The sequence below is a fragment of the Bacillus rossius genome, chromosome 10 (genome assembly GCF_032445375.1).
Source record: "Bacillus rossius redtenbacheri isolate Brsri chromosome 10, Brsri_v3, whole genome shotgun sequence".
NCBI lineage: Eukaryota > Metazoa > Arthropoda > Insecta > Phasmatodea > Bacillidae > Bacillus > Bacillus rossius.
The window spans coordinates 47,393,230-47,408,880 of NC_086337.1; the positions used below are offsets into that span (position 1 = coordinate 47,393,230).

Consider the following 15,651-nt stretch of genomic DNA (forward strand, 5'->3'; position numbering starts at 1 on the left):
TGAACAGGTAAGTCAATTTAGATAACTTCACCGATATGATAACCAATAAAAATTGGTATCAGAAGAAAGATAATTTAATTACAAAAATAACATTATAGGCTTGCCTGCAAAAAAACCGTTCATAGAATATTATTGCCATGCTTTAAAGTTTTGAAATCGGAGCGATTAAATATGTGCGAGAAAGAAAAAAGAATGTCCGAAGTCCGTGCGATGGAACAGGACGCAACGTAGCAGCTGCGTTTAGTATTATTTACGGTTGGAAACATAATTTTTGATACGATACAAGCGTAGAGTAAATTTATGACGTTTACAAATTCGCTTATTGATACTATATATATATATATATATATATAATGCGTTATATAAATAAAAATCTTTGCTACAAAAAAAAAAAGGGAAACAACTAAATAAAATAATGACTAAAGTGTTTTTGCACAGGAGTTAAATTTTAAATCACAGATTCCAAAAACAAAGCAAGTACGTAGATTTGTCGTTCCACGGCAGCACCACAGTCACCTGATGACGTTTCTGAAGTTATTTACGTCTCGTCGGGAAGCCTTCATTTCACAGACGAGAGAGCCACACCCGAAGTTCCCCGAAGTTCATGCTCGCTTTTTTTTTCTGTTCTATCTCATTGTATAAACCGGTGTGGCATTAAATTTTGCGGTCGATTAGGATAGGTTAGCTACATTATAAATACTTTAAAACATTGTGGATGGTTGGTTATATTAGGTAAGTATAGCTACATTAAAAATACTGTAAAATCATTTTATGGTTGCTTAGAAAATAACTTTTTAATACGTAGCTATCCAGGGCTAGGGAACCGTTTACTTGATTTCACAGTATTTTTAATGTAGCTATCCTAACCAAATCAACCGTCCACAATGTTTTAAAGTATTTTTAATGTAGCTAACCTAACCTTTTACAATGAACATATATAAACCGAAGATGCACGATGGGGCGTTTGGCTCTCTCGTCTGTGAAAAGCTTCCCCTTTACGTCACGTTGTTCCACTGAACGCCCATTTCGACAGTCGAAAGTCGTCCGCGATCTGGCAAGTGTGCGTGAGTGTTGTAGGGTTGGTGCAGTTGACTTGGTAGGTGTCTCGGCCAGTATCCTGGGTAAATTAGTGCATCTTTATTTGGTTCGATCAATACAAACGATGGCAAGAGGACTCCAGATCTCGTAGCGGACCAATGACGACAAAGTTGTAATACGAGGCCCTTGGGGGTGCTGTCATATGTCTTAAAATGATTCTGAAACACACACCACTCGGATATCTTGGGCCGTTTTCAAATCGCGTAGTTTCTTCTGCACACAGTGTGTGTGCTAGGTAGCCCCGCCTACCCGAAAACACATTACGGTGTGCGGAGATTCAGAAAAATAAATAAATAAATAAACACGCGATTTGAAAACACCCAAGATATAAGAGTAATGTCTTTTAACGAAAATCATTAAAAAAAAAAAAAACGCTGAACGCAGGTGAATATGACTTGATGTAAGCTTTTGGACATACGCCATTGGATGCTTAGCAATGCCGTATGTCCAAAAGCTTACATCAAGTCATGCACTCCCATTGCACAAATCTTTCGAAGATAATATCAATGCCCGGTATGGACCCGGTATGCATATGTTTTTCTCTGAGGAAGTCGGAATGCTTAGCAATGGCGAATGTCCAAAAGCTTACATCAAGTCATGCACTCCCATTGCACAAATCTTCCAAAGATAATAGCAGGTGAATATGTCTGTTTTCGTTCTTGGTTTTTTTGAATTCCATTTTTTTTAGCAGGGCAAAAAAATGGCTAAAAACGCGTGTTTTCAGATCAATTTTTTTTTTTTGGAATGAAACAACCGGTGCAGCTTCTTGACAGCACGCTGCTCGGGAGTCAGTGAAACGTAGGGGCTTCACCTCGGTGAGAAAGTGGCTCGTGTCACGCGTCTGCTCCCATGGAACGCGCGGCAACGCGATCACGAGGACATTGTCGATACCATCTGAGGAGTCCTCGCGGCAGGGGGGCCGTTCGGGCATCATCGGGGGTCCCCTGATGCCGGCCCGGGAGAGGGCATATTTCACCCCGCGAACTGCCGGGAAGGGAAGGTAGGGGGGGGGGGTTGTCCTCCGGCTCCCGGACACCGGCGCTGCCGATGAGGCGTCGCGATTGTGACGAGGACGGCGAAGAATGGGCCGAGCACACCTTCTCCTGGCGCTGTCTCGTCCGCTGGACACGGGGTCCCTCCGCAGATGTCCGTGACCACGAACCAGGGGTGACCAACTTCCTCCAGTCCTTCTCGAACATTTCCGTCTTTTTCTCCTATAATTCTAGTTTGAACTAGTCATCCTAGATTTTTTTTTTTGGCATGCCAAACCCATAAATCACATCTTCCCGACCTTCCGTACCTCGTGGTGACTACAACTATCACGATGGTCACACCAGTTCACGGGCGCTGACTTCAACGAGTAGCCTAAGCTAAGTCCCATGATGCCATGTCAAAAAAAATGGCTCGGAAAGATTTATTGCAAGCGGTGCCAAAAATATTTGAAACTTGCAAGGTGGCGAGGCATAACACCCCTTGAAATGCACGATCATTTCGCTAATTTTATTCCACTCCAGAAGGTAAAGAACAACTTGTTCATTTATTATGAAATTTAGCTAGATCCGTGGCCATGATGTAAATCTTTCGCTCTATATATTGGTATAGAACACTCATAACTAGGGGCATGCAGATTTCACGAAAAGATTTCGAGACTAGATGAAAGTTAAAACACTGTAACACCATCTGTGTTTCGTGATTGGGTGAGTTACTCCCAGGTACATATCGATTGTGACAACACCAATCACAGTGATTCATTGCGGAAGCAAACGCGTCCTGAGTGACTCGGTCAAGCAAGGCAACGACTTCTCTCGCAGACGGCCGCCAATCACAAGGAAGAAACCACAGGTGCGGGTATACCTTGTCGTAGTCTAACAAGTGTTCAGATCTTTTCGCGAAAAATGCCTGCCCCTAATCATACCATTACGTCCGAATTTCAAGTTTTTTATATTCCAAAAAAAAATAATACCTTTACTGATTGACTTAAGTATATTAATATTGTATGACAATGTAGTCAAAGAATATGGTTTAAAGTTTCTTAAATCAATTACTATTACTAGCGAAGAAACCTGAAAAATAAATTACGTTGAAACAAACAGGAAAGTTACTATTGTGTGACACGGTTTCCTTGACCTCGGGGGTACATGCATAATGAAACACTGATCAATAACAGGTTACGTCCTACGTGATTGTAACCACGCCTTCTCCTTGTTTATAATTGGCTCAGGGTCGTCGAGGGCGTGTCGAGAGAACTTTTAGTCCAATCCAATCATCAGCATGAAGCAGTTGCATACGTGCTTCAAGTCTACTTTGATACCCAACGAATCCGCGAAATAACCGCGACTCTAAGTACGTCGTTTTCAGTATTCCCCTCCCCCGTTTCCACCGACTTTATCATATTTTGGATTGCGTTGGAACATAAAATGAAACAAAAAAAGCAGTACTTTCAGTAAAAACACGTCTCTTATTTTTAGAGTTTTTAAGACATATTTAGATATTTAATATTATCTAATGTACTAAAACTAAAGTATTTCATGATAACTGCGATATAAGAAACAGCTAATCCAAAACTTCAGACAAAATGATTACATTTCTCAGTACATGCAAGTGTTAATGGTCTTAAATGTTAAAATTGACCTATCTGCATTATGAGTTGATTTTAATATGAATAAAACCACGAAACTACTGACGCAAATTATTCTAGGAAACTAACTCATTAGGCTACGTTTCAATCTTAATCGATTATTTGTGACTAAGCGACAAGATTTCTCACCACATATTTACTAAACGTTATTTCCAAGCTGTGAAAGGTCACGCGAGCTACCTTAATTATGAACGCTTTGCGTGACATTTTACCGCTATGATATGATGTTCACTAAACATGAAAAGAAAGAGACATATCATAACGATTTCACATGTAAAACCCTCAAATAATAGAAGTAATAGCATTGACAAGAAAATGAAAAAAAAAAACAGAATAGCACATCAGACAGAACCTCAAGGCCACGGTTACAATGGATTAGTGTTCTAAAGAAAACGAATTCGTCAGAACATAGAGATTCCAGAGCAGGCATGTTCTGATATCAGTTCGCTTCTATCCACCAGTGAAGATTGAACCCATAGACAAGATAGTGTGTATTTCCTTGAAAATCCGATATTAAAGTATTTTTAATGAGTAGTAAAAAAACCGAATATGATAACGTCGATTGTTGGCTACAAGAGACAATTAAAAGAGAGTATCAAATGCTGTTATATCCTACTTATGCCGAGAAATATCTCTGTTGTGGTGATTTTTTATTCCTTGCATATCCCACAGACACTTGTATTCAAATTTTTCACTAATTAATTTTTTTTTACATCCGTTGTTATGACCTGCTGATAACCTACAAACACGTGGACGTCACAACTTAATGCGAAAAAAAAAAATCAAACTGGTTTGAATGACCAACTAGCATTGACGTGTTCGTGCGAAATCTGCAGAGGCGGTTGTAGGCAGTGTAAGCACTTCCGTTTCATTCGCGTTGTTAGAATGTTCTGACGAACTCGTCAGCACAAGTATTCACAGTAAACGTAGCCTAAGTAACGTACCTTTTACTCGCGTGTTCGCATGCGCAAACTACACTGGCAGCTGTGGTGATGGTGGTGGTGGTATTGTGGTGGTGGTGGTATGGTGGTGGTATGTTGGTGGTGGTGGTGGTGGTATGATGGTGGTGGTATGGTGGTAGTGGTGGTATGGTGGTGGTGGTGGTATGGTGGTGGTCGTGGTGGTGATGGTATGGTGGTGGTATAGTGGTGGTATGGTGGTGGTATGGTGGTGGTGGTGGTGGTGGTGGTTACGCAAACCACTGCTGCTTCTTAAATCCCATTTTTTTCACTGGCGATATTCCAAACACACGGCTTAAATTTCATCTCGTATACTTAAACATTCAAAATTCATATTGACTGATTTTGCACCGACTTACTTCTCTGTACAAGACCACGCCGAACATCAGGCGGAATGAAACTTGGAGTGTGTCAGGGTTTTACAGGGATCGCAGTGCTGTGAATGAAAGGTATCATACAACACGATGGTATTAGGAAACGCTCAAACTCTGCGTATAGCAACTACCAGCGTTCTGGTTTGAAAAAAAAAAAAAAAAACGCAGCGTTTGAAAATACGCTCCACCGTGAACAAAAAAAAAAAATTGTGAGCTAGTTTTTCAGATCTCGCCAGAGATGTGTAACATTTTAACCTCGGTAACCGAGGTAACAGGTGTTATGTTGCAAATAAACTCATAATACGAAACTCCGACACGAAATTTAACGCAGAATTATTTAAAATAATGCCGAGCGTGATGAATATACGCAAACAAACTGGGGTTTCAACTACATTTCTTAGTTTCCACACCCGCCGCTAGAATTCGCTGCCGGAGCAGCTACGTCGACTATTGAATCATTTGATTTAGCAGATCGAAAATTTTAAACTATGTAATGAAACGGTTCCAATAAAAGCGAAAATGACTTCAAAAAGACTCAACCCCCGGCTTTGTAACTGATTTTAGCCAAGGAATTTTATCGGAATACTGCTCATCTTGTTGAAATTCGTAAAACAGTTAATAGTGAAAATCTGCCTTTGGCTTTGTGAACTTTCGTTCGCGCCGTTCGCCATAGACAGCAGCGCTGTCTTTTAAAAACATTTCCGATTTCACGAAATCACTCCAACCAAACGCCGTACGCCTAGAGCTAAGAAGCCGCGTATCGAAAGTCTCATTTGAACCGACGTAGTTTGAGAGGCCCGAACAAAAGGGGCGTAAGTGGAAGAAAGAGAGAGTTCGGGTGGGCGCCAACAGGTGCTCCGGATGTGCGGCCGACCCCCCTCCCCCCGGAACCTCGCCTCTTCAACAAAGCCCCGGCCATCTTCTGGCTCAAATAAACGATCACGACGACCCTGAAGCATTACAGTCCCCTCCCCCTTGTTCGAAGGTAAAGTCGTCTTCCTCGGTCCGTTGAGCCGGTGTTGCACGCCAGCGTGGTTCGCGACTCGACCGCTGGGCGGGGCTACAAGCGCTGCTGCGATGTTTATCTGCAGCACTGCCAGGGGCAATCTCGTGCCGCTCCTATGCTCTCTCTCTCTTTTTCTCTCTATGGAGTGAGCAGCACCGGATGTCGAGCGAACACATAAAGGACCTGCTAATCGTCGCTGCGCCCATATTCGTCTCCCCTCCCTCCTTCTTCTTCCACCGCGAAACGTTAACGGGAGTGGCCCCACTCTACACCGCCACTTCTTTCCCCGTCTCTTAACTCACTCCCATTTTTTTTTTCACCTCCGTGCCTGTCCGCCCCGAACGTGGGGAAGCCTTTATAAACATATCGTTTTTATTGGCGCTTTGTATCTCTGACGGCGACGACGTCATTAGAGAGACTGTGACTCTTTTTTTTAACGACGAAGATCTGAAATCGCCCTCGGCCCAAAAAGGTCCCCGCAGTTTCGGAATTACCAGTCGTAACTGCGAGCAGTCGGAACTGCCGCGTGCGGGAACATACAACAATCAGTCCGTCTGATGAGTGTCGTGGCAGACAATCTGTATTTCTTTTTCATAACTAAAAGTTCAGCTGCAATTGCAACATTCAGAGTTCCTTTAGTACTCTACGATGAAACGATACATCCAACAGCAACCACAAGACTGATCGTGTGTAGGAAAGGCTTTGGTTCAGTCCGGATTGTTCGGTTCGTGTGATAGGGCATTAAGTCCCGAATACAAGTCCTTCAACACTTTACGCATTAGAACTATCATAAATCAGAAACACGCAACTTATAACAGTAATAACTTAGAAACACACCACGCCAAACCACATAACTTAGAAAAATCATAAATTAAAAACACACAACTTATAACTGTCATAAACTTAGAAATACGTAACTCAGAAACAATCAAAGTCGAACGACGCAACTTAGAATCATCATAACTTAGAAACACTGAACTTAGAACAGGCATAACTTAGAATTTTCTAGCGTGTGTTTCTAAGTTGGGTGTTTCTAAGTTATAACATCAACCCTGGTGGTGTAGCAGGAAAATCAATAAGTAAAAAATAAAGTACTTGGACCGATTTTTTTTTATGTAAGTGAATGGTAAGGCAGAATAGTAAAGAGGTGCGATGGCTTCAGGCATGCAATTAAGTGGCCCGCCTCGTCAGTGCTGTATGTGTGTTAGTGAGGCGGGATGATAAGCGCGACGCTCGCTGGTGCTTCTAGCGCGATGTCGCTTCTGTACTGACAGTCTTCTCGTCGTGCATAGGACAGCTATAAGATCTAAGCGGTAACGGTAACTTTGTATGGTGGAGAAATTAAGATGAAAGTGTAATGCTTCAACCCTTAAAGTTATACTAAAAACACGCGATTAATCATTTTAATTTTTTTTTCTAAAAACACCGTTTTAAAACGAAATACAGGTGAAGAACTTTTTATAATCGTATTTATAATTGTTTTTCGTACACAGACGCCACTCATATCGATTCGAGTTGTAAAGATTCGATTACTCTGTAAACTTATAACTCTATTATGGCCAACTAAACAAGTGTAAATTTTTGATTCCGGTGGTATTCCATCACATTTACCGAGGAGTAACTAGGAAAACCAACTGATAACCCTCAACAAAAACAGTACCAAATCAACTGCAAGCAGTTCAATATTTCTCTTTTAATCAGTAATCAATAAACATACGTTCGGTTGTATGGTATTATTGCCGGAAAAATTTAAAAAATCCTTTCTCTGTTAAAATGATATATTATTCTAAATGGACATAAGCTGTGTTTATTTTAAAATACATTTATTTAAAACTTTTGAAACTAAAAATATTGAAAAATAAATTACTAAATTGACTTTCTCCTTTGTTTAAGATACGTCAACACTTGATAACAAAAATTTAAGTTTCCATATATGTATATATATGTATATATATATGTATATGTATGAGTGTATCAGAACGCTTTGAGACGAAATGGAATTCTAAATCGTCAACTAAGAATACACATTGCAGCTGTTTCAAAAATCTTAATCCACCCATGTGAAATCGGGTACCGCAGTTAGTGTAGGATAAAATGTAATCTACCCTACAGTTCACTTAATATGCTACATTTTTTGTCACTACTATAAATCGGTTCGTATTTATATCGTCACAGAGAGAGAGAGAGAGAGAGAGAGAGAGAGAGAGAGAGAGAGCTGTGTTCTCCCTGGTGCAGTAGGCAGTTGTAAACTCTCACTTGTTATGCGGGTCTGCCTAACTGAGCTTCCTGTGTCAATCCTGGACAACCTCCCCACGGAAATACTAGCATTAAAAATCACTGACACGATACTATATCAACAGGTGAAGTGAAAGTGACCATGCAGGTACGACAAATGGGAACTTTCATTTAATTTTAATACGTTTTTCACTTCAAGATGTCACCCATATCACGATGTTAAATTACCGTGGTCTGGGGTAGTCATGAATCCTGCCCAAAATTCTCAATGTCTTGTGCTGACATGTCATAACTCGTAGAAGGCAAACGTTTAAAAACAAACATTTTGTGTTTCTTTCCTATAGACAAACAAGGAACAAATCAATAAAAATTACCGTGAGTAGGTCTACTAAAATATTCCTGATCATATGTAGGCCAATATACAACAAATTTGCACAACATAAATTTTCATATAAAGGAGTTTAATTTTTTTTTTAATCCAATGAAAACATCTTAGTAAAAAAATAATCATCGCTATTTATTTTACGTAATTACATTTTCTTTATTAAATTATAAAAACTGTTTTAAAATATATATATATATTTATTTATTATTTTCCATTAAGGTGCAGGGCAACTACTTGAAGCCAATACCTGACCTGTCGATTGAAGTATGGGATCTGCAAAAAAACAAATACAAATCCGGAAACTGTAAAAACATTCGCCCGTAGTAGGGGTACTTTATAAGACGCCCACCCACACTCGCGACCTAAAGTACCTAGGAAATGAGGCATGATGTGAAGGTATTAACAACTCACAATTTTAAAATACGTTCAGTCACCACGAGGAGAAATTTTGTTAGGAGCATTTGTAATGCTATATATAAGAAAACTGACCATTCCTTCCATTGGAAATCTCTAGCTCAATTTTTGAGACAAATTTCTAATATCAAAATTTTTATACGTATAATTTTTTATAATCTTTTAACTATGGGAATATGCTCTCTTTAAAAATCTATAGAATTATTGTAATATATAAGCATTGATGTTCTTGATAATGTATTAGAATATACTATTTTAAATATAAATCACTGTATTTAATTATGTCACATTGTTTGTTTCAGTGGAACAGCTGGTGAACGATACTTCTCAGACTTTTTTATTTGGGAAAGGGGGGGGGGGGGGGGAATTTCTTTCAGAAACCACTGCACTTCAAGAAATAACTATGATCCAGGCTTGCAAAAGAAAGAAAAAAACGTTAACAGTCCAATGGTTTTGAAATAATAAAAATAAAATAGTTTTCTTTTTGAAAAAAAAAAAATTTATTAACCTTTTTGCTCAAAAAACAATTTATTAATACATTCAACAATTCAAGAGTCACCTAGTCGCCTCTATAGTTGTAGAAATATATACAAAATTTTGTACTTTAATAGGTATATGTTTCTATGAAAACTCATCTAAATTAAACTTATAGCATTAAATTTATGAAATTAATAAAAAAACTACCTTCATGGTATTTTGGAAACCAGAACACATAACTAACATTCACTGTCACTGTCTCAGTAATTAAATTATCATCAATATAATAATAAATGTTTCAATACACTTAACATGTAAAAAAAATTCATACAACTTTGATGGTACCAAACAATTAGGTGAAGTATCTCTTTAATAATCTAATATTTTATGTGTACTTCAGTAACATTTTGATTTAACTAACACTAAGAATTATTTTTATGAGAATATTCTTAACTTCCGTAAGTATAAGTCGAGACAATGACTAATCACAGCGTAACGAAAAGTGCAAAAAACAGTAAGGAACAATAAATGGGCAGGGGGAGGGAGAATAACTAATAAAGTAGAGAGTCAGACCGACAACTATAAGAGACTCTGCAGATTTTCGTTGTCATGTTTGTTAGAATTAGAAACATTTTGAACTTTGCCTATTGTTTTTTTTTCATTAAAGTTAATTAATTTAATATTTTGTTGAATCGTACAAGTCTATTATTATTGAAGTACAAAACTTTAAATTCTCTCGAGTGTGGCAGCCACGCGTAACAGATTATTGTTTCATTAATGGTCGGTCTCACTCGAAATGATTATATTTCCTTTTATCGTAGTTACTTCTATCGAAGGGTTGTTTTTAAAATTCAAACTAATTATCTCCTTTGCATTAGTTGCTCTGCCAAAAAAATTTTCAACTAACATTTACTAATTGTTATATCATGTGTGTTAAAGGTCGCACAAGACAACGTAATTATCATCACTTGCGCAACGTTTTACACCCACGATATATCAATGCATATCTGTTTTTTTTTTTTCGCAAAACAATTGCTAAGGCGGTTACGAGTTAAAATAAAAGAAAAAGCTCTTGAACAAAATAATGAAGAAAGAAATTAGAACAAAATCCACATGGCGTGTGAGACGAGGCTTTAAGTAGGGCGTCAATTTAAGGGTCGTTGCTGTAACTCGGCGTGGGCTAAGCCGCCTAGAGCTAAGTGCCGCTTCCTGCGGCGCGGCATGCGGCGCGCCGCGATGATAAACTCTGCCCGGCGTCACGTGACGGGCTGCCCGGCTCGTGTCGGAACAGGCCCGGCCCATCCGTCTTGGCGGCCGGAGCACACAACCCCGACAGGCGACAACGGCGACCTCCCGCGGGCGGCGGAGCGCCGTCCATCGTCTTTACTGTCCACGCGCGCACGAAGCCCGGAGCCAGAGTCACTCCGAGCACCTTACAGTCAGCTCGGAGCCAGAGTCACTCCGGGCACCGTACACTCAGCTCCGAGCCAGAGTCACTCCGAGCACCTTACACTCAGCTCGTAGCCAGAGTCACTCCGAGCACCGTACACTCAGCTCCAAGCCAGAGTCACTCCGAGCACCTTACAGTCAGCTCGGAGCCAGAGTCACTCCGGGCACCGTACACTCAGATCCGAGCCAGAGTCACTCCAAGCACCTTACACTCAGCTCCGAGCCAAAGTAACTCCAAGCACCTTACACACTGCTCCGAGCCAGAGTCACTCCGAGCACCGTACACTCAGCTCGGAGCCAAAGTAACTCCAAGCACCTTACACACTGCTCCGAGCCAGAGTCACTCCAAGCACCGTACACTCAGCTCCGAGCCAAAGTAACTCCAAGCACCTTACACACTGCTCCGAGCCAGAGTCACTCCGAGCACCGTACACTCAGCTCCGAGCCAAAGTAACTCCAAGCACCTTACACACTGCTCCGAGCCAGAGTCACTCCGAGCACCGTACACTCAGCTCCGAGCCAAAGTAACTCCAAGCACCTTACACACTGCTCCGAGCCAGAGTCACTCCGAGCACCTTACACTCAGCTCCGAGCCAAAGTAACTCCAAGCACCTTACACACTGCTCCGAGCCAGAGTCACTCCGAGCACCGTACACTCAGCTCCGAGCCAAAGTAACTCCAAGCACCTTACACTCAGCTCGGAGCCAGAGTAACTCCAAGCACCTTACACACTGCTCCGAGCCAGAGTCACTCCGAGCACCTTACACTCAGCTCGTAGCCAGAGTCACTCCGAGCACCGTACACTCAGCTCCGAGCCAGAGTCACTCCAAGCACCTTACACTCAGCTCCGAGCCAAAGTAACTCCAAGCACCTTACACACTGCTCCGAGCCAGAGTCACTCCGAGCACCGTACACTCAGCTCCGAGCCAAAGTAACTCCAATCACCTTACACACTGCTCCGAGCCAGAGTCACTCCAAGCACCGTACACTCAGCTCCGAGCCAAAGTAACTCCAAGCACCTTACACACTGCTCCGAGCCAGAGTCACTCCGAGCACCGTACACTCAGCTCGGAGCCAGAGTCACTCCGGGCACCTTACACTCAGCTCGGAGCCAAAGTAACTCCAAGCACCTTACACACTGCACCGAGCCAGAGTCACTCCGAGCACCGTACACTCAGCTCCGAGCCAAAGTAACTCCAAGCACCTTACACACTGCTCCGAGCCAGAGTCACTCCGAGCACCGTACACTCAGCTCCGAGCCAGAGTCACTCCGAGCACCGTACACTCAGCTCGGAGCCAGAGTCACTCCAAGCACCGTACACTCAGCTCCGAGCCAAAGTAACTCCAAGCACCTTACACACTGCTCCGAGCCAGAGTCACTCCGAGCACCTTACACTCAGCTCCGAGCCAAAGTAACTCCAAGCACCTTACACTCAGCTCGGAGCCAGAGTAACTCCAAGCACCTTACACACTGCTCCGAGCCAGAGTCACTCCGAGCACCGTACACTCAGCTCCGAGCCAAAGTAACTCCAAGCACCTTACACACTGCTCCGAGCCAGAGTCACTCCGAGCACCGTACACTCAGCTCCGAGCCAAAGTAACTCCAAGCACCTTACACTCAGCTCGGAGCCAGAGTAACTCCAAGCACCTTACACACTGCTCCGAGCCAGAGTCACTCCGAGCACCGTACACTCAGCTCCGAGCCAAAGTAACTCCAAGCACCGTACACTCAGCTCCGAGCCAAAGTAACTCCAAGCACCGTACACTCAGCTCCGAGCCAAAGTAACTCCAAGCACCTTACACACTGCTCCGAGCCAGAGTAACTCCGAGCACCGTACACTCAGCTCCGAGCCAAAGTAACTCCAAGCACCGTACACTCAGCTCCGAGCCAAAGTAACTCCAAGCACCTTACACACTGCTCCGAGCCAGAGTCACTCCGAGCACCGTACACTCAGCTCCGAGCCAAAGTAACTCCAAGCACCGTACACTCAGCTCCGAGCCAAAGTAACTCCGAGCACCGTACACTCAGCTCCGAGCCAAAGTAACTCCAAGCACCTTACACTCAGCTCGGAGCCAGAGTAACTCCAAGCACCTTACACTCAGCTCCGAGCCAAAGTAACTCCAAGCACCTTACACACTGCTCCGAGCCAGAGTCACTCCGAGCACCGTACACTCAGCTCCGAGCCAAAGTAACTCCAAGCACCTTACACTCAGCTCGGAGCCAGAGTAACTCCAAGCACCTTACACTCAGCTCGGAGCCAGAGTAACTCCAAGCACCTTACACTCAGCTCGGAGCCAGAGTAACTCCAAGCACCTTACACTCAGCTCGGAGCCAGAGTAACTCCAAGCACCTTACACTCAGCTCGGAGCCAGAGTAACTCCAAGCACCTTACACTCAGCTCCGAGCCAAAGTAACTCCAAGCACCTTACACACTGCTCCGAGCCAGAGTCACTCCGAGCACCGTACACTCAGCTCCGAGCCAAAGTAACTCCAAGCACCTTACACACTGCTCCGAGCCAGAGTCACTCCGAGCACCTTACACTCAGCTCCGAGCCAAAGTAACTCCAAGCACCTTACACTCAGCTCCGAGCCAAAGTTACTCCAAGCACCTTACACACTGCTCCGAGCCAAAGTAACTCCAAGCACCTTACACACTGCTCCGAGCCAGAGTCACTCCGAGCACCGTACACTCAGCTCCGAGCCAAAGTAACTCCAAGCACCTTACACACTGCTCCGAGCCAGAGTCACTCCGAGCACCGTACACTCAGCTCCGAGCCAAAGTAACTCCAAGCACCTTACACACTGCTCCGAGCCAGAGTCACTCCGAGCACCGTACACTCAGCTCCGAGCCAAAGTAACTCCAAGCACCTTACACTCAGCTCGGAGCCAGAGTAACTCCAAGCACCTTACACTCAGCTCGGAGCCAGAGTAACTCCAAGCACCTTACACTCAGCTCGGAGCCAGAGTAACTCCAAGCACCGTACACTCAGCTCCGAGCCAAAGTAACTCCAAGCACCTTACACACTGCTCCGAGCCAGAGTCACTCCGAGCACCGTACACTCAGCTCCGAGCCAAAGTAACTCCAAGCACCTTACACTCAGCTCGGAGCCAGAGTAACTCCAAGCACCTTACACTCAGCTCCGAGCCAAAGTAACTCCAAGCACCTTACACACTGCTCCGAGCCAGAGTCACTCCGAGCACCGTACACTCAGCTCCGAGCCAAAGTAACTCCAAGCACCTTACACTCAGCTCGGAGCCAGAGTAACTCCAAGCACCTTACACTCAGCTCGGAGCCAGAGTAACTCCAAGCACCTTACACTCAGCTCGGAGCCAGAGTAACTCCAAGCACCTTACACTCAGCTCCTAGCCAAAGTAACTCCAAGCACCTTACACACTGCTCCGAGCCAGAGTCACTCCGAGCACCGTACACTCAGCTCCGAGCCAAAGTAACTCCAAGCACCTTACACTCAGCTCGGAGCCAGAGTAACTCCAAGCACCTTACACTCAGCTCGGAGCCAGAGTAACTCCAAGCACCTTACACTCAGCTCGGAGCCAGAGTAACTCCAAGCACCTTACACTCAGCTCCGAGCCAAAGTAACTCCAAGCACCTTACACACTGCTCCGAGCCAGAGTCACTCCGAGCACCGTACACTCAGCTCCGAGCCAAAGTAACTCCAAGCACCCAACACTCAGCTCGGAGCCAGAGTAACTCCAAGCACCTTACACTCAGCTCCGAGCCAGAGTAACTCCAAGCACCTTACACTCAGCTCGGAGCCAAAGTAACTCCAAGCACCTTACACTCAGCTCGGAGCCAGAGTAACTCCAAGCACCTTACACACTGCTCCGAGCCAGAGTCACTCCAAGCACCGTACACTCAGCTCCGAGCCAAAGTAACTCCAAGCACCTTACACTCAGCTCCGAGCCAAAGTAACTCCAAGCACCTTACATTCAGCTCCGAGCAAAAGTAACTCCAAGCACCTTACACACTGCTCCGAGCCAGAGTCACTCCGAGCACCGTACACTCAGCTCCGAGCCAAAGTAACTCCAAGCACCTTACACTCAGCTCCGAGCCAAAGTAACTCCAAGCACCTTACACTCAGCTCGGAGCCAGAGTAACTCCAAGCACCTTACACTCAGCTCGGAGCCAGAGTAACTCCAAGCACCTTACACTCAGCTCCGAGCCAAAGTAACTCCAAGTACCTTACACACTGCTCCGAGCCAGAGTCACTCCGAGCACCTTACACTCAGCTCCGAGCCAAAGTAACTCCAAGCACCTTACACTCAGCTCCGAGCCAAAGTAACTCCAAGCACCTTACACTCAGCTCGGAGCCAGAGTAACTCCAAACACCTTACACTCAGCTCCGAGCCAAAGTAACTCCAAGCACCTTACACACTGCTCCGAGCCAGAGTCACTCCGAGCACCGTACACTCAGCTCCGAGCCAAAGTAACTCCAAGCACCTTACATACTGCTCCGAGCCAGAGTCACTCCGAGCACCTTACACTCAGCTCCGAGCCAAAGTAACTCCAAGCAACTTACACTCAGCTCCGAGCCAAAGTAACTCCAAGCACCTTACACACTGCTCCGAGCCAGAGTCACTCCGAGCACCGTACACT

The 15,651-nt window shown here is 44.1% G+C and overlaps 1 protein-coding gene and 1 long non-coding RNA gene across 3 annotated transcripts in view; one reads left to right on the forward strand and one right to left on the reverse strand.

Annotated features, from left to right (window-relative positions):
- The window catches only part of LOC134536091 (uncharacterized), a 122,594-nt gene extending 113,102 nt beyond the window's left edge, over positions 1-9,492 (forward strand). For both annotated transcript variants that reach the window (XR_010075757.1, XR_010075758.1), the window contains exon 3: positions 9,412-9,492. This is a non-coding gene — a long non-coding RNA (uncharacterized LOC134536091). The remainder of the gene's footprint in view (positions 1-9,411) is intronic.
- Positions 1-15,651, reverse strand: part of LOC134536089 (early growth response protein 1) — a 450,011-nt gene that overhangs the window by 279,272 nt on the left and 155,088 nt on the right. The window lies entirely within an intron of this gene.